Consider the following 20,983-nt stretch of genomic DNA (forward strand, 5'->3'; position numbering starts at 1 on the left):
TTCTGTCTGTTACCATAGTCACTCGGTGGCTCAGTGGTTAGCAATGTCACCTCGCAGCTAGAAAGTCGCTGGTTTGAGTCCTGGCTAGGCCAGTTGGCATTTCTGAGTGGAGTTTGCATGCTCTCCACATGTTGGTGTGGGTTTCCTCTGAGTGCTCTAGCTTCTCCGGTCACACTTTACAATAAGGTTTATTAGTTAATGTTAAATAATGCATTTACCAACATGAACAAACAATGAACAATGCATTTACTACTGTATTTGTTAAAGTTAATAAATGTTAGTTAATGAAAATACAGTTGTTCATTGTTAGTTCATGTTAACTGATGGTGCATTAACTAAGCATGGACTTGGACTTAATAATGCATTAGTAAATGTTCAATTATGATTAATAAATGTTGTTCATGTGTTGTTCATGATTAGTTCATGTTAGTAAATGCATTAACTAATGAACCCTATTGTAAAGTGTTACCACTTCTCCTACAGTCCAAAGACATGTGCTAGAGGGGAATTCGATTAACTAAATTGGCCATAGCAGGGCTCGAAATTAACTTTTTTACTTGGTAGCACTGGTGCTCCCAACTTAAAATATTTAGGAGCACCAAAAAAATTTTAGGAGCATCAAAAAAAATTTAAGAGCACCCACCAAAAATGAATGAGCACCGCTGCAAATTGTTTTTTAAGGGATTTATTGTATTTTAAAACAACATTAATAGGACTGACAAAAACCAGAAACAACTATCTAACTAATGCTGCGAAGACATTGATATTTGTGTGCAATAATTCCCAAACGAATGTCTAATAATTAGGCTATAGAATATTAATGATGATGAAAATGACAATAATAGTAACAATGAATTCCATTTCTCATTATGATACTGCCTTGAATGTGCATGAATGTAGGTTATCTGCTATAAAAAGTCTGTTACTTTATGAAAAATAATTGTATAGTTTGCATCAAACAAAAATGAAGCATTGCAGTAAGAAATATTTATTTGTACTGCTGTTTATATATGCATGTCAATTTAATAAATAATATTTCTGCTACAAAACAAAAAAAAGATTATAATAAATCATTCAATTCAATGATGAAAGCTGCAAAGCAGTCATCAGTACATACATTTTAAAAATAATAAACACCTCAAAAAAGAATAGACAAAAGAAAGTAAGTAAAGTCTCACTTCTATCACTCTTTAAAAGTTTTGGTTTCAGTTTGTGTCATTTTAAAGGTTCAGTCTGAGATGATCTTCATTTTTCTGTGATAGTGGAAAGGTGGCGAGTCAGCCGACCCAATTTATGAGCAGGCAGAGCAGGATTCTTGCGCTAACCATCGGCGCAATACTGGTCTTTGTTATGAGCCGCAGTTTCAGTGTAAACTTAGTAAAGGCGAGCTTCTTTGGCGATGATATGTACAGTATTAGATTTGACTTTTAGCGGACATTTGCGCTGAACACGCAGTGAATGCAACGCATGGAGATTCGGGCACCTTCTCCAAGAAGCGCGTACTCGATTGATCTCAGCTGGCGGATCATTATTCACCATGTGACGTGTCATGATCGCTCTCATCTGCACCTCAACTTTAGGTGGGGTTTGCAAACCTGTGTGCTTTAAGTTTTCACTCTTCAGCCGTTTGCATTTACCGTGGTCATAAAAGCTCCTTCCCTGTCATCTGACAGCTGAATACCTTGTTGGAATGACAGCTAATATGAACCAATATAGCGGCAGGGAAGAGCGATTCAGCTCGTTTTTACAAAAAATCAAAACAGGTCGCACTACAACCATTATCAGCAGTCGCACTAATGCGCCCAGATATATTATGAGGTCGCATAGATTAATTTTCGGGCGCATATGCGACCAAAATGGTCGCAATTTCGAGCCCTGCATAGTGTATGAGTGTGTGTGTGTGTGTGTGTGTGTGTGTGTGTGTGTGTGTGTGTGTGTGTGTGTGTGTGTGAATGCCAGAGTTTATGGTTGATTCCCAGTACTGGGTTGCGGCTGGAAAGCCATCATCTGCGTAAAACATCTGCTGGAATAGTTTGTGGTTCATTCCGCTGTGGTGACCCCTGATTAATAAGGAACTAAGCTGAAGGAAAATGGATGAATGAAAAACGACCCTGCGGGGATTAAAAACAGTAATTACACAAGGGTGAGAAACTGGAATGGAAACGCCAAACATGTGGGAGATACAATGACAAAATGGTGCAGGATTGAAAACAAAAGGAGAATAAACAAGAGTGCACAAAAGCTGAATAACAGGTGGCAAAAGGTGTGGGTCAAGACAATAGACAGAAGAGTCTAAATGAAAGAAAGCCACATGCTCATGCAGAACATCAGGATCGTTTCAACAAAACAAGAATAAACAATACAGAAAACCTGACACTGTGGGCTATATTTTATATTCTAAGCGCAATCCATTAAGTGAAGTTTATATATAAGGTCTTAGCTGGTCAGGCTGGAAAATGACCAACTAAATCCAGCCTGGTTTAAGTTGGACATAGCTGGTTTTGGCTGGGCTCCCAGCCTGGCTAGGCTGGTCAAGCTGATTTTAGCTGGTCATCTCCCAGCCTAACCAGCTAAGACCAGGCTGGAAATGGCTGGAAACCAGCCTGGAAGTGGCCAAAACCCCTCTAAAACCAGCCTGGTTGACCAGCTAAAACCAGCCAACCAGCCTAGCCTGGTTTAAGCTGGATTTTTCAGCAGGGGTATAATAGGACTTTGTGACACACAAATCATCTTTGATCAGAGCTGCAGCATGCAGTCCGTGATAGTAGATAAACTGCAGGTCGTAATTCAGCATGAATATTCAAAACAACACATAACCTAAAGGTTAATTGTGCAATTTCTGCATCAGATGGAACTGCGAAAAACAACGGCTGTGTCACAAATGACTACAAAACTTACCATTTTAAACACGACACCCTTCAGGAGAAGGTGTGTTAAATCAGAGAAGCGCTTGTGATTTCACCAAATGAGCCCCCGAGGCTTTGGTTCGACAGGAGAGGAATACGATTTTAGATCGCAGCTCTGCGTTCAAACAGCCGAATGACATTTAAACAGCAGACACCAGCTGCAATTATTGCATAAAGCCTGAGAGATTACATAATCACCATAACAATAATAGCTGCGATTGCCATTAATGAATAATTCACTCGATTGCGTGCATTTACATTTATTTATGATTGCAGGCTCTGTAATTTTGAGGGCATTTCGAGAAAGGCTTTTTTATTCGGTCGTTTTTTATTAAATCCACACACACACACACACACAGAGTAAAGTCAGTGTTTTGAAAGAGTCGGATCTGAGACTTTTTATAGAGAATATTTATCACATCTTATCTAATAGTTATTACTTATATATTTATACTAATTAATACTTATAAAAATGAATAATGAGAGCATAAATGAGTACACCACCTTTTAAAAATAAATGTTTTTATCTATTTTCAGTGAATATGCAATTATATTTGGTGTATTTGAACAAGTTCTAAACAATTACATCCATCAAAATATGAGTTTAGTCACCTAACATATTTAGGAATATAAATAAAATACATTTACATTCTACATTTACTATGTTTCTATTGATTTTTCCTGTTTATTAAAGAATGTTTCCCCTAACATATTCAATTTCATGTACTCAGTAATTGGGATAATACTGTGATATTCAGTTTTTTGGTTAGATTAATGTACGCTCACCGGCCACTTTATTAGGTACACCTTACTAGTACCGGGTTGGACCCCCTTTTGCCTTTAGAACTGCCTTAATCCTTCATGGCAGAGATTCCTCAGAGATTTTGCTCCATGTTGACATGATAGCATCACGCAGTTACTGCAGATTTGTCGGCTGCACATCCATGATGTGAATCTCCCGTTTCACCACATCCCAAAGGTGCTCTATTGGATTGAGCTCTGGTTACTGTGGAGGCTATTTGAGTACAGTGAAGTCATTGTCATGTTAAAGAAACCAGACTGAGATGATTGGTGCTTTATGACATGGTGTGTTATTCTGCTGGAAGTAGCCATCAGAAGATTGGTACACTGCAGTCATAAAGGGATGGACAGGGTCAATACTCAGGTAGGCTGTGGTGTTGACACGATGCTCAATTGGCACTAATGAACCCAAAGTGTGCCAAGAAAATCTCCCCCACACCATTACACCACCACCATCAGCTTGAACTGTTGTTACAAGTAAGTAAGTGGTAATTAAAGTATATTTATAAAGCACACTTAACTTCAGTTTGCCACTGACTAAAGTTATGAACAAAACCATAACACATTCTAAAACCGTAAAATAACAATAAAAATAATAAGAAGAATAATAGTATGACAGCAACAATGCACAATAATGATTAAAAGCCAGGGAAGGCAATATAATAAAAAATAATTAATAATTAGAAATAAAAATAAGCCTGGACTTAAAAATAGAGAGAAATCCAGTGGCAGCTGGTTCCACAAACATGGAGCAGCGACTCCAAAGGCTCGATGTTCTTTCAGTTTAAGTTGTGACCGAGGAATTGGAAGTAAAATTGTATTAGACGACCTAAGGCAGTGGTTCTCAAAGTGGGGGTCGCAGGACAATAAAGGGGTGGGTGGGGGGGGGGGGGGGATGTTCACTTAATGATTTTCAAAAATCTATTTATTTTTATTAAACCATAAGAATTACCATATTTTATCCATAACCAACTGAAAAGAAAAAATAGTCGTTTTTAGTTACTATATACTACTGTACTATAGTAGCTTATGGTTACTAGTTATATTGGATTGCGACCCCTGGGGTAATTACATTATATTAAAGACACAGCAATAGTGTCTCAAAACTTTCTGGCACATTTACAGCACTGACATACATTAAAAAAAATTCAACGAAGAATAGATTTGGGTCTATTGGTGTGTGTGTGCCATTGCAGGAAAGCTTTCTGTTTTAATAACCACCTCAGAAGTGTTGTGTGTCGCGAATCACTGGCATTGTTATTTTGGGGTTCGCAGGCTGAAAAGTTTGGGAACCCCTGACCTAAGAGACAGAGGAGCTGAATGTAAGATTATAAGTTTATAAATCATGTTGTTGATAAAAAATTCTAATGCTAACATTCGAATGTGGCAGCAGAAATGGAGACTCATCAGAGCAGCAACGTTTCTCCAATCTTCTATTGTCCAGTTTTGGTGAGCCTGTGTGAATTGTAGCCTCAGTTTCCTGTTGTTAGCTGACAGGAGTGGCACCCGGTGTGGTCTTCTGCTCCGAGATGCTCTTCTGCAGACCTCAGTTGTAACGAGTGTTTTATTTGCTGTTGCTTTTCGATCATCTGGAACCAGTCTGGCCATTCTCCTCTGACCTCTAGCATCAACAAGGCATTTGCGCCCACAGAACTGCTGCTCTCTGGATATTTTCTCTTTTTCGGACCATTCTCAGATGGTTGTGCGTGAAAATCCCAGTAGAAAAACAGTTTCTGAAATACTTAGCCATGCCATGTTCAAAGTCACTTAAATCAGCTTTCTTTTCCATTCTGATGCTCGGTTTGAACTGCAGCAGATCGTCTTGCCTATGTCTACATCCTTAAATGCATTGAGTTGCTGCAATGTGATTGGCTGATTAGAAGTTTTTGTTAACAGGCAGTTGGACAGGTGTACCTAATAAAGTGGCCGCTAAGTGTATATGGACAAACAAAATATTGTAAACAATCCTCAGGAGTTAACTTAAAACTTATAGCTGTGAGGAGTGTACTTGTTTCTGCTTTTTATGCACTGTACAATATATTACACTTTATGTTTGTAAAACAATATTATACAGCGAAAAAGAATAAACAACACTAAGAAAATTGAATAAATATATCATCCTGAGTGTCTCAGTAATGGACACGTTTGTCTAAATAGAAATACCTAGCTTCAGTATAATTAATAAAGATCCCAAATGGTTACTGGAGTTAACACAGAAGTGACAGTAAATCAATGAGGGAGTCTCAGGCCAGATGCGGCTCACACACGGCTGATAATAAAGCTCATTATTGCCCACTCGATCCCCTGTCTCTAACCGGCCCGCTCTAAAGAACGCTGATTGTTTTCAATTAGGAGGCGAGACTTTGTGAATCTCCTCCTGGGCGAGAGTGTGTTGAAATGAAGCAGATAACCTGTTCTATATCCGAGACAAAGAGCAGACGATGCGCCATTGGCTGCGCACAAAGGTTATAATCAGCACAGCATCTTCCCCTCAGTTCAGTCTCCATGACTCTGCGTTCACAGAGACAGACATGCTGAGGGTTTATGTCAGGCACCTGCGACACATTGATGAGGTTTTAATTGTTCTATTTGGTTATTTGCTGTGTTTGTTTTGGTTTTGACGCCTGAAGGAAAATGTTGTGACTTCTGAAGCTTCGATCTGATTAAAAAACAATTATAAATTTCATTAATATGAATGAATAGTCTGTAATGGGAATTGGACTCAGGAATGTAATGCTCTAAAACACTTTGTGTGTGTGTGTGTGTGTGTGTGTGTGTGTGTGTGTGTGTGTGTGTGTGTGTGTGTGTGTGTGTGTGTGTGTGTCACAATCCCAGTTCTGTATTTTTTGACTTTTATGACTTGTTTGGTGCCCTAGGCAAAATGCTCCTTGCAGACAGTTGTGGAGGATATTACTGTCCACAGGGATCAATGAAGGTGGAGCGAAAATGGAGCACATCCACCATGGACTTATCGGCCCACACTGAATGACTGATATCCCTGTCTTAAAGGACTAATATTGTTGCTTGAAATGACTGATAGTCCCACCTTAAAGGACTGATTACCACGCCCTAAAGTACTGATAGTCCCGCCTCAAAGGACTAATAGCTCCACCTAAAAAGACTGATAGCCCCGCCCTTAAAGCTGATAGACCCGCCTTAAAAGACTGATAGCCAAGATCTAAATGACTGATAGTCCCACCTAAAGGACTGTAGCCCTGCCCTTAAAAAACTGATAGCCCTGCCCTAAAAGCCTGATAGACCCGGCTTAAAGGACTGATAGCCCTGTCTTAAAAGCCTGATATACACGTCTTTAAAGACTGATGGATCCGCCTTAAAGGACTGATAGCCCTGTCTTAAAAGCCTGATATACACGTCTTTAAAGACTGATGGATCCGCCTTAAAGGACTGATAGCCCCGCCCTAAAAGCCTGATAGATCCACCTTAAAGGACTGATTGCCCCGCCCTAAAAGACTGATAAATCCAACTTAAAGGACTGATAACCCCGCCCTAAAAGCCTGATAGATCCACCTTAAAGGACTGATCGCCCCGCCCTAAAAGACTGATAGCCCTGCTTTAAAGGACTGATAGCCCCGCCCTAAAATATTGATAGACCCACCTAGAAACAAATTGCCTCGGGGGCCAGGTTCAGCCCGCGGGCCGCCAATTGAATTTAGTATAGTGAAAAAAATACTTGAAGTCAATGGCCATTTTTTACCCAGCATTCTTCAGTAAATCCTCCTTTATATTCATCAGAAGAAAGAAACTCAAGTAGGTTGAGTAAATGACAGAATTTTATGTTGGGGTGAACTGTCCCTTTAATAAAGTCTTTTTTTTTTCTTTTTCTTTTTTTGATTGCTGTTACTCTGATTAGTTGAAAAAAGAGCAACATTATTGTCTTATAAAGTAAAAAAATGATGTGCATAATTATAAAAGTTAAATCAAAGGGTTTACAACCCAGCAGGCACAGGACATCAACATAATGACAGACTGACGATATAGCCCAACGTCATGAGGACATTGCTTTATGCTTGGAAATGTGGATCGGTTTGACGTCAGAACCCAAAAACAGGTTAATCTCCAATGTCTAACCTACAATCAACCACATATCAGCTTCTAATGATGTTCCAGCTTGACGTTGTGTGGACGTTACCACTATGATGTCTATCAGAAGTTGGATATTTGTTGCGATACCTGACTAGTAAACATCAGTATTTGACGTCAATATGACATTAGTTTAAGATGTTGGCTCGTTGTTGGATTTTGGTCACTTTCTAACACAACCTAAATCAACCAAATATCAACGTTATTTGACATCATTATCGGACATCAAAATAACATCCTTAGACGCTGGCTAGACATTGAATTTTGGTCACAAACCTTATCAAAACCTAAATCTAACCTAATTGTCACAGCTTGACATTGTGTGGACGTTACCACTATGACGTCTATTAGACATTGGATTTTGGTTGCCATACCTGACAAAACAAATGTCAGTATTCAACGCCAATATGACGTTGATATTGGACCGATGTTGGATTTTGGTCACTTTCCAAAACAACCTAAAATCAACCAAATATCAACGTCATTTGATGTCAGTATTGGACATCAAAATAACGTTGTCCTTAGACGCTGGCTAGACACTGAATTTTGGTCACCTGACCTCACAATCTAAATCTAGCCTAATATTAACGTCTGATGATGTTGTGTGTCTGCTGGAAAGTAACCAATCGCTTTTTACTGTGTACTTTTTTACTTTCTATGGTTTTTATATGATCATCAGTCACACAACTGATTATTTTCATCTTCGTAACCTCCTGTGGTTCAGTCATGCTTTGTTAGTCATTGTTTGTATTTTTCTTTTTGCTGTTTTGTCAGGGTTCCTCGGAGGTCTTGTTTTTCCTGGTCTGGATCACCTGTGGTTTCGTCTTTTTTTAATTTAAGTTGTGTGTGTGCTGTTGGACTCGCTCTCAGCTTTGTCCCTTTGCATCGGTACAATAACAAATGCTTTTTTCTTCTTCAGTGGTTCAATGTAACTGTAGTATAATCAGCTTTGATACATTTTCTTCATTGAAGGCAATTATAAGTAACATGACAAAAAAGAGGAAATGTTTTTGCTGTTATTAAATGATGAATTAATAAGTTTTAAATATTGTTTTTAATTTAGGAAAAATACATTAAAATAATGAATAGTAGGATTGTTATAAAAAAAAAGTGCTATTTTAAACTTTTCATTCATCAACAGAATCTTGAAAAAAAGTTTCCATTCTTTTTTACCAAAATTTTCTTTATTAAAACACTTTTTATGGCTTTTATCATAAAAATTATGGTTTTAGTGTATTTTTTGCAGATATAAATGCAGACATGTAAGATACTTTATATATATATATAACCCTAACCCTAACCCTAACCCTTATTATATATATATATATTACAGCATCTTATCTTAATCAAAAACATCTTAAATAGTGTATATAAAAATAATTTATTTATTTACTTACTGCTTTAATTACTTACTGAGTTACTGACCTAATTACCTTTGGACTTAAATACTAACTTACTGTCTGACTTATTTTCTTACTGACTTACTGACTGACTTAATTACTTACTGACCTACAAAACACAATTACTGACTGATTTACTGACTTAATTACTTACTGACTTACAGACTTGCTGACTTAGTTACTGACCTACTTAGGACTGACTTACAGACTTAATTGCTTACTTACTGACCTAATTGCTAACTGACATACTGACTTAATAATTTACTGACTTATAGATTGATTTACTGACTTAATTACTTACTGACAGACTTGCTGACTTAGTTACTGACCTACTTAGTACCGACTTACAGACTTAATTGCTTACTTACTGATCTAATTGTTAACTGACTTACTGACTTAATTATTTACTGACAGACTTGCTGACTTAGTTACTGACCTACTTAGTACCGACTTACAGACTTAATTGCTTACTTACTGATCTAATTGTTAACTGACTTACTGACTTAATTATTTGCTAACTTATAGACTGACTTAATTACTTACTGACAGACTTGCTGACTTATTTACTGACCTACTTAGTACCGACTTACAGACTTTATTGCTTACTTACTGACCTAATTGCTAACTGATTTACTGACTTAATTATTTACTGACTTACAGACTTGCTGACTTAATTACTGACCTACTTAGAACTTACTGACTTAATTGCTTACTTACTGACCTAATTGCCTAATGACTGATTTAATTTCTTACTGACTTATTTAACTACTGACTTTCTGACTTAATTACTTACTGACTTACAGACTTGCTGACTTACTGACCTACTAAGTTACTGACTTAATGATTTAAATACTTACTGACCTAATTACCTACTGACATAATCCCTTACTCACTGACTTAATTACCAACTTATTTATTTACTTAATTACTGAATGACTTACTGACTTAATTACTTACTGTCTTAATTAATGACTTAATTCCTTACTGACTTGTTGAGTGACTTACTTATCTACCAAGTGATTTACTGACTTAACTACTGACTTATATATAGCTTATTGACTTTATTACTTATTGACTTGAGTGACTTACTGACTTAATGATTGACTTGCTGACTTAATTATTACTGAATACTGACTTATTTACTTACTGACTTACTATATTTACTTACTGACTTATTTACCTACTGACTTAATTACTGACTTGCTGATTATTTACTTACTGACTTAATTACTTATTGACTTAATTTCTTATTTACTTACTGACTTACTATATTTACTTACTGACTTATTTACCTAATGACTTAATTACTGACTTACTGATTTTTTACTTACTGACTTAATTACTTATTGACTTAATTTCTTATTTACTTACTGACTTATATGACATATTAAAAGACTTTTTAGAAATCACAGTTTGGCTGCAAAATACAAAATTAGTCACTTTAAATTAATATTCTTGGTTTCTATCTATTAAGTTTTGAATCATTAAATAAGAATAAAACGTAAAATTTTTGCTTATACTTATATTTGATGTTTTCCCAGTAGGGTCGCGGGCATCCGCTGTGCAAAACATTTGATGGAATAGTTGGCGTTTCATTCCGCTGTGGCGACCCCTGATTCCTAAAGGGACTAAGCTGAAGGAAAGGTAAAAAATGAATATTTAATATGCTGAATTATATTTATATAAGCTGAATCCTGGGTTATTTCAATCCAGTTCTGGGTGTAATATGGTCTGAACCAACAGCTTAATTTGTTAAGATTAAGTAAAAGGACCAATGATTAGTTAGTCCGTGTGACCCATTTTGGGTTTAAATAACCCAGCATTTTACTTTCACAAAAACCTATCTGTGCATATAAAATCACTGCATTTAGAGCTCAGGCGATTGGCTTGAGAAGTTGTGAAAAGCTGTCAGATTTCTCAACTCGTGCAACTGTATATAGCGAACGACAGCCATTGAAATGAATGAGAATGCTAACAGATCTCTCCAGGTCTTATCTAGTTTTTAGAAACGAGCTGCCACGCTGCAAACAAACAAACAAACAAACAAAAAAAACATGAATTTTCCAGCAGTTTTCTGAACTCATTTGTGGATTTGCTGGCGCAGGAGCTAAAACTGCAGCTCCAGGGTGTCTATGGACTTCTGTTCCTCCAGAAGCGCAGGTATGAATTTTTAAGAGCGTGGCTTCATGACTGAGAAAGCAAAATGAAGTAAGCCGATGTGCTTGTGAGCAGTCACTGGTGTCAAAAGTATTCACATTCATTACTTGGCTAGAAGTATAGATACTAGGGTTTTAAAAAGGCTTCTGCAGAAGCACTACAAAATTTGATAGATGCAATGACAAGTTGCCTGTAAGTATTTTAATGGCGCAAAAAGTTTTCAGAGGTGATTATTGGAATGTAAATGTAAATCCAAGCTCACACTGTTAACGTAAGTTACACAGTATTTAACGGTATTTTAAACTGCATTTTACTGTAGGACTGTTATGCAGCAGTGTTTATTTTCTAGTGGCATTGTGAAAATTACTGTATATGTTGCAGTAAAGATATACAATACTGTAAATAAAGTGGGTGACACTTTACAATGACCATTACCGCCGTGTGTGGCGCCGCCGCAGCACTAAGGGATTAAGAACATGTTTTTAGGTGTAACAGCAGTTTGCGACTATGCCACCAGGGGGCACAAAGGCTCAGAAAGAAATATACAGTAGCTGTAAATACCCTGCTACTTGTAAATGAACATGAAAGAATTAAGCAAAGCATTATAATTCCTTTATTAATCATTAAAAACTTGATAACAAGCTTTATAATCATTGTAAGCTTGTTAAGTGCATTCATTTTGGAAAATAAAACTAAAGAAAGGAAAACTTAAGTGAAAGCACAAACATACATACATACATACATACATACATACATACATACATACATACATACATACATACATACATACATACATACATACATACACAGACAAATAAATAAATAAATAAATAAATAAATAAATAAACAAATAAATAAATGAATAAAACAGTGTTTAGCCGAAATATAGAGAGATGTACAGCGTTTGTTACTTTAAAATGATAGGACTAGACAGTCAATAAATATGCTTTTTCATTTATGTTTTCATTTACAGTTTTCCTTTACATTTTCTTTGTTGATTATATTTTACTTTTTCATTTTATTTCTTGATTATTGTACATAAATAATAAATGAATAATTAAACAGGCCTAAATAATTATTTATTTCAAGACATCACCAGCGAAACACAAAGAAATGGTCCGGCGCATATTCTAAAGGGCTCTGACGTTGAATGCTACTTCATCAGAAGCATATAAATAATTGACCTACCCTTTACTATGGTATAATATAAAATACATTTCATGGGATGTCTATTTCTAACAACATAATTTTGCAAAAGCAATGAATCAAAAGCAAAGTTGTTTCACATGTCCAAGACTTTGATGAAAGGCTAAAAAAAAATCCAGTCCACAATTACTTTTTATACTGAAAATATGTCATTTAGTAATCAGGGATATGATTTGTGAATTTGGTGATTAGAGTAAAAAAATTTTTAGATTTTCTAAGCAATTTAGTGGTTTTGATCAGGACTGAGGTTGATTAACAGATTTATGCAAAAATAAAAATCTGAAAAAAAATATCTGATGCATTTTAACAGCGATTTTAGTGAATGTTTTCATCCCGAATATAACAAAAGGGTAGTAAATTGTAAATTTCCACAGGGGGAATCGTTGAGTGTTTTTTTTTTATTCAAAGCATTTTCCTTTAAAAAAAAACAAGTGTTAAAATAAGGTTTGTCAGCAAAAATCATTCTGCTAGCTGAAACAAAAAGTTTTGGCCAAATTAATACTTAAAATCACCCCAGAGTGGATGAAAACATCCCCAACAGTAAATAAGGGTTAATAGGCAGGTAATAAGCCTAATACTGACGATTATGTTATCATATTTACTAATCAATTCTTTTTCGAACCATAGATTACCCAACACTGCTTGCAATACTTTACCAGAATAAACGCCTCTCTGTCTGAAATATGATCATACCTGGTGTGTGTTTGAAGTGGAAGTGCCATTGCCTTTTATTTCAGACACTCTCAGATCACTCAGAGACTTTGGAGCATCAAAAAGCGTTGCATTAGCATGCGAAACGCAAAAAGAGTGTGTGTATTTATAACAGAGCTCGCCATGGGCAAACACACACCCTGAGATAGCAGGGGGCTTCAAGATGAGCTTTTCTTTGCTTTGATAGCGCTTAGTCCCACAGCGCTAGAGTCGAACCAGAAACATCCCATAAACACGCATGTTTTTATTAAAGTTAATGAACGATGGCATGACATGAAGCGTGGACAGAAATTCATTAGCGCTCTTATAATGTAAAATGTAAAGAGGACAATCATGGTTTGCATTTAAAAACAGCACGTCTCTGGGTATGCCAAGAACAGAAACAGCGTGAGGTTTACTAAACAGTGGGGGTCAAAAATCGGACACTGCCATGAACATCTGGAAATTCTTTATTTTTTTTTTTTGTCCTTTAGAACCTGGAGTCATTTTGACAGATTAAAAATAAAGAATATTAATTGCCTCAGAGCAAGAAGGTCACTGGTTCAAGTCTCGTTGGTATTTCCAGTTAGAATTTCTGTATGGAGTTTGCATGTTCTCCCCGTGTTGGTGTGGGTTTCCTTTGGGTGCTCCGGTTTCCCCCACAGTCCAAACACATGCGCTATAGGTGAATCGAATAAACTAAAAAAAATCTGCATCCACTTTTGCTATTTTAAGGACAGAAAAATACACTGTGCGCACGGTCTAACAGGGCTGTGCTTATTCTCTTAATGAGTTATGGGCGTGTTTTAGAGCATATCCTGCATTAAACCAATCAGATTCTCATCTCTCATCCCCTTTAACAGTTAATTGCGTCATGGTGCATTTGCTATTTACTTAGCTGACTTTATAAGTGTGCAAACCGAACCTTTCACTAGCAAAAAAAACAGTTAAACAGAGTATCTGCAGCGCGAGGATAAAGAACGAGCCTCCTCCATTCAGCCTCTTTACTTTCTCTTTACTTTTACTCTTTACTTTACTCCTTTACTTTCGTGGAGTAAGGAAACGGTGTAGAACACACTCCACTGAAGACATCCATTGCTGTGTGTATTAGGCAATGTATAAGCGTTTGGACCCACATAGGCGCATAACTAACACACTCTACGCTGGACTTTAGAGCAGTTTGGTCAATGGTGCAGTCTATTTTAGTCCGTCAAAATAGCAACGCGCCAACAATGTGCCTTAACACACCTCCTTTATAGACCAGCACACCCGTGAGTCCACAAAGTGGTGCAAATGGATTTGCCATTTAAACAACGTGGTGCAAAATGCGAAAATTACTGTTTCGCTGGACTGAAAATAGCAACAAATCGCACCAAATACATCTTGCGCCTTGTATTATAGGGCTCTTAATTTTAGTGTACAAGTCATGCTAATAACAAACCTTTAACTAAGTCTTTTATCTTAATAAACTACTAATTGGCTGCTTACTGATGCATAGTTTGGTACAAGTTTGGGTTTAGGGATGTAGATCATACTAAACGGGTAACATATTAATAATAGGCAAGTCAGTAGTAAATGGTGTGAATTGTTATTTAAACGTGTTACCATAGTTTGTGCTGTAATATTTCACCCTACCCTAAAAAGAAAAAAAATTAACTACTATTAATTTAACAACTGAGTAATACAAATCAGAAAAAGTTAGGACAGTATGGAAAACGCAAATAAAAAAAGAAAGTAGTGATTTCTGAATGTACTTTGACTTGTGCTTCATTGCAGACAACACAACAAAAACTATTTAATGTGTTCCTCATCCTTTCAATTTTTTTTAATGAACAAGCATTCTAATTTTGGTTCTTGCAACACTGTGTGACGGTCCATCCCAGATGCCTTCGAGCCCAGAGTAGTCAACGGTGCTACTGGACACTGTTAACATAGGGCTTCCTTTTGGCCCAATACAGTTTTAACTGGCATTTGTGGATGTAACTACGTATTGTGGTACTTGACAAAGTTTTTTCGGCAGTAGACCTGAGCCCATGTGGTGATATGGCTTATAGATAAATGAGGATTCTTGATGCAGCGCCACCCAAAGGATTGGAGATCACTGTTGTTTAGCTTAGGCTTGCACCCTTGTCTTTTATGCGCTGAAATGCCTCCAGATTACTTGAATCTTTTAATGATGTTCTGTTGAAGGTGAAATACCCAAATGTCTTCCTATCTTTTAGAGGAACATTGTTTTTAACTTTTCAATCATTTTCTAACGCATTTGTTGGCAAACTGGCGATCCTCGGCCCATCTTTGCACCTAAAGGATTAGACCTTTCTTAGATGCTGCCTTTGTACCAAATCATAAGTACAATCACCTGTTGATATCACCTGTTTCAACTCACAGCATTATTTAATCAGTTTACCTGATTACCACCCTAAACTGCTCCTGTCCCAAGTTGTTTTGGAGTGTGTTGCAGGTCTGAATGACTGGAAAAGACACATTTTTACTAATGAAATGGAGTTGACCAGACAAAACATGAAGCAATTTGTGTTTGTATTGTCTGCAATGAAATTGTAACGACGGGGAATGACACATACAACTGGGGTAAGATCCAATATGCAGGTTTATTCGTTGTCAGGCAAGCGATGGTCAACACAGGTGTAAACGGGTATATGTAGGCAGTCCAGAATCGTAGTCAAACACAAGCAAGAGGTCAAAAAGGCAGGCGGCAGGCAGGAAGAACAGGATAAACAAGGCTAGGTCAAAACACAGGAAAACAAGACAAGGAAAACGCGTTGTAATGTCACTAATAGCAAACAAGACTCGGCAAACTGGATGGGTGAGTGTGTGGCTTAAATAGTGTGTGCAATCAGTCTCTGACAATCCTCATGTGGTGTGAATGTAATCAGTTTAGATGAGGAAGCATGTGTGTGCATGTATGAAAATGTAGTCCATCAAACGCGGAAGTGTAGTCCATGGTTTGGTGAGTGAGAACCAGCGATCTAAGGAGTACGATCGCTGGTTATCGTGACAGAAATACAAGTAGGTAAATTTAGAAATCACTACTTTCTTTTTTATTTGTGTCTTTCATACTGTCTCAACTTTATCTGATTTGGGGTTGTATTAATTAATTAGTGTTCAAATTTGCATTAAGTTTAGGGTTAATTGTGCATAATTAATAGATATTACTGTAGTATAAGTGCAATGAACATAACAAAGACGGCTTAAGATAAAATGTTACTAAACAAAAGTGTAATTTGCATACACTGTTAAAACGTTTGCTTTTATTTATTAGAGTTTACAGGATGTTTAATTATGCAATTAGTTCAATTCAACAAAACAGACAACACATACACATGAATTACTTAATTATTAACGATAGATTGCTTTATGGATGTGAAAAATGCCCCGGGAAATCAAATTCAAAAGCAAATTGAACAATTAATTTCTGCTTTGATTAAGCAGGTCAAATAAAAATCCTTAAACTACATGGAATGATCGATTCAAACCCTGTTCCACAACAAAAGCCAAAGAATATTTGAATATACAGATATCAAGTGTGAACAACTAGTTTGACAAAAGCTGGCTTCAAATGCAGGCAGAATTCAACAAATAGGGGAGAAAAAAAATCAAGAAGCATGAGCTCACGCACATACACATATGCTATTTTTAGCAACTCTGAGATGTCTTGTGAATCTGACTACATGGGCTCATTTTTAAGACACTCTGAGACAAAACAAGAGGAAACAGAAGACATGTCATTCTTTCTGCACTCATTTATACCTTTTTCACAGCAAATGTGTTTCTTTTGAAGGTGTTTGGCGGGTGATAATGAGAAGGGTTGCGTGTCAGATGACATTTATAATGAATTTATAGTTTGCCCCGTTTGTTCTTCGGATTCCTCAGTGTTTGCATCTTTCTTTGATACCTTGGGTTGTTAGAGATTAATGGTTTTCTGAAGAGAAACACAGGCCAATTAAAAGGAGCACGCTAGTTATGAATATCTAGCTCTCGCTCGTAGCATTCACATGGTGGAAATGACTTTGAATTTTCACTCATTGTGTGTTTTTTTTCGAGCCAAGCACTTGTGTTAAGAGGCTAGCTCTTGCTGAAAGAGCCATTAACTTGAGATGAAAAGATATTTACATATTTCTCTAGTAATAGATGCAGAAGCATGAATAATGACGATGAATCAAGTCAGCATTAAACTGCTTTCTTCAACACACACACACACTTACGCTGCTATGACTTGCCGTAGAAGTCTATTGTGTTCATACTAACTGCATTTACAACTTTTACGTTTTCAGATACACATCATGTAGTATTTGTAACTTTTAATTTCCCTCATGGAGATTACTGGTAGAAGAAACAGAGAAGACGTGTAAAAGGTGAGAGAAGAGCAGTGCAGGAGAATAAAATAAAATAAAATAAAATAAAATAAAATAAAATAAAATAAAATAAAATAAAATAAAATAAAATAAAATAAAATAGAATATGACAACAAAAGAAAAGAATAAAAACCTAACATACCAGAATTTGTAAAGATAAAATATAATAAAAGAGTATCTAAGACTAGAATAGACTTCACTAAACAGAACCAGAATAGAATAGAATAGAATAGAATAGAATAAAATAGAATATGACAACAAAAGAAAAGAATAAAAACCTAACATACCAGAATTTGGCAATATACAATAAAATAAAATGTTACATATGACTGGAACAGAACAGAACAGAACAGAATAGAATAGAACAACAAAAGAACAGAATAAAAACCTAACATGCCAGAATTTGGCAATAAACAATTTAGTAAAATGTTACATAAGACTGGAACAAAACAGAATAGAATAGAATAGAATAGAATAGAATAGAATAGAATAGAATAGAATATGACAACAAAAGAACGAAGTAAAAGTCTAAAATACCAGAATTTGTCAAAATAACTTGCATTAAAAGACTAAATAAAACTAGAATAGATCCTACTAGACTAGACTAGAATAGAATAGAATAGAATAGAATAGAATAGAATAGACTAGAATAGAATAGAATAGAATAGAATAGAATAGAATAGAATAGAATATGACAGCAAAAGCACAGAATAAAAGCCTAACATACAAGAATATGTCAAGATACAGTTTAACAAAAAAAAGAGTACATAAGACTATACTGGAATAGACTTCACTAGGCTAAACTATACTAGAATAGGATAGAATAGAACAGAATAGAATAGAATACAGAGGGAATAGAATAGAATATGACAGCAAAAGAACAGAGTAAAACCCTAAAACAAAACTAAAGAATGAAATAAGAGCCTATTAGACCACAATTTATCAATGTACAATAAACTAAAAGAGAACATAAGAACATAACTAGACTAGACTAGAATAGAATAGAATAGAATAGAATAGAATAGAATAGAATAGTATAGAATAGAAAAGAAAATAATAAAGTAAATCTTAACATACCAAAATATGTCAAGCAATAATATGATAAAAGAGTGCATAAAACTATACTGGAATAGACTTCACTAGACTTATCTAGACTAGAATAGAATAGAATAGAATAGAATAGAATAGAATAGAATAGAATAGAATAGAATAGAATAGAATAGAATAGAATATGACAGCAAAAGAACAGAGTAAAAGCTTAGCAGAGTAGTATTTGTCAGTACACTACAGCATATAATAAAAGACTACACTAGAAAAGAACAGAAAAGAATGTGACAACAAATGAATGGAGTAGGAGCCTAATAAACTGGATTTTGTCAATATACAATATACTAAATGAAAACATTAGACTAGACTAGTCTAGACAAGGCTAGACGAGACTAAAATAGAATAATAAAATACAACAGAAAAGACCAACATCAATATAGTAAACAATTAGAATGAAGATCAGAAGAGATAATCAGAATGAAGCAGTACAGGATAATAGAATACAACTAAAATGAAATGAAATAGATCTTGACAACCAATAAATGAGCAAAAGCATGAAAGACCTGAAATTTAGATAGAACAGGACAGAGTAAATGAGCACATTAGAAAATTGCAAAGCAGAATAGAATAGAATAGAACCGAAATGGAATAGAACTTGACAACCAATAAATGAACAAAAGCATGAAAGACCAGAAGGTTTAGATATAGAACAGGACAGAATAAATGAGTACAGAAGATATGAGAATAGAATAGTACAAAGCAAAATGGAACCATAGAATAGAATAGAATAGAATAGAATAGAATAGAATAGAATAGAATAGAATAGAATAGAATAGAATAGAACACACGCTGTAAAAGAGACTAGAATTTGCATATATACAATTATGTGGAACAAAACTGTTGCCTACAGTTTAAAATTAAATTTAATAGAACAAAACCATAGAAGAGACTAGAGTTTGCATATATAATCATACAGAATAAAACTATTACCGATAGAATATATAACAGAACAAAGCCAGTATAAGAGACTCGAATTTGCATCTATACAATTATACAGAACAAAACAGTTGCCTACAGAATAGAATAGATAAAAAAACTGTATAAGAGACTAGAATTTGCACATATATAATTATACAGTATAAGACTAATGCCAACAGAGTAGAATAGAACAGACCTGAAACAGTATAAGAGATTAGAATTTGATCCTATAAAATTATACAAAATACAACAGTTCTCTACAGAATAGAATAGAACAAAAACTATATAAGAGACTAGAATTTGCACATATATATAATTATACAGAATAAAACTATTACCCATAAAATAAAACAAAACAGAAAAAAAAACTAAATAAGAGACAAAAAATGACAATATAAATTTATCCAGAACAAATTGTTGCCTACAGGACAGTATAGAAAAATAGAATAATATAATATTCTTTCAGAATAAAAATAGAATAGAATAGAATAGAATAGAATAGAATAGAATAGAATAGAATAGAATATAAAAGACCAAAAATTAAAAGACTAGATTTTGCATATATATAATTGTACAGAACTATTGCCTGAACAGAACTACAACCGTAAGAGACTAGAATTTGACCATATAAAATTATACAGAACAAACCAGCTTGCCTACAGAATGGAACATAATATAATAGAATAGGATTAAAACGCACACAGGATGATCAAAACCCAAAAAATAAACTACTGACAGCTAAAATCAGCTGGTCGGACCTGAGCTGAATATGATCGGAGTTTCTCCAGCGTCACGCAGATCTCAGAAAGTGTGTAACATCTTTCAGACCCTCCGCACCCATTAACGAAGCAGGCTGAATCCATAAAGTCAGAACACACACGGATTATTTGCGCTAAATGTTTCAGCTGAGTTCCTTTTCATACTAGTGAACTCTTAACGCGTCTTACCGTGAAACAGATCCGCCGCCGGTGACCGGAGCTCCACATGCACGCGCGCGACTCTCCTGCGCACGAGTAACCGGTGGTTTGAGAAACGCAGCTTTATCAACCAAACCTGAGGAGGAGGAGGAGGTGCCTTTAGATAGCGAGCGATCTGTTGACATTGACCTCACTTCCTTAATGTTTGAACTTCCAGAGATCCATATGCTATAAAAAAATTAATAATAGGTATAGAAAAATGGCTTATTCATTCATTTTCTTTTCAGCTTAGTCCCTTTATTAATCAGGGGTCCCCACAGCGGAATGAACTGCCAACTTATCCAGCATATGTTTCACGCAGCAGATGCCCTTCCAGCTGCAACCCATCACTGGGCAATGCATTATAT

The 20,983-nt window shown here is 35.6% G+C and overlaps 1 protein-coding gene across 1 annotated transcript in view; it reads right to left on the minus strand.

The window, feature by feature from the left end:
- The window catches only part of npy8br (neuropeptide Y receptor Y8b), a 32,766-nt gene extending 12,092 nt beyond the window's left edge, over positions 1 to 20,674 (minus strand). The window contains exon 1 of the mRNA XM_009304308.4: positions 20,607 to 20,674. The gene's annotated coding sequence lies outside the window, so the exon portion shown is untranslated. The remainder of the gene's footprint in view (positions 1 to 20,606) is intronic.
- Positions 20,675 to 20,983: the final 309 nt, after the last annotated feature.

Source organism: Danio rerio, chromosome 8 (genome assembly GCF_049306965.1).
Source record: "Danio rerio strain Tuebingen ecotype United States chromosome 8, GRCz12tu, whole genome shotgun sequence".
Classification (NCBI taxonomy): Eukaryota; Metazoa; Chordata; class Actinopteri; order Cypriniformes; family Danionidae; genus Danio; species Danio rerio.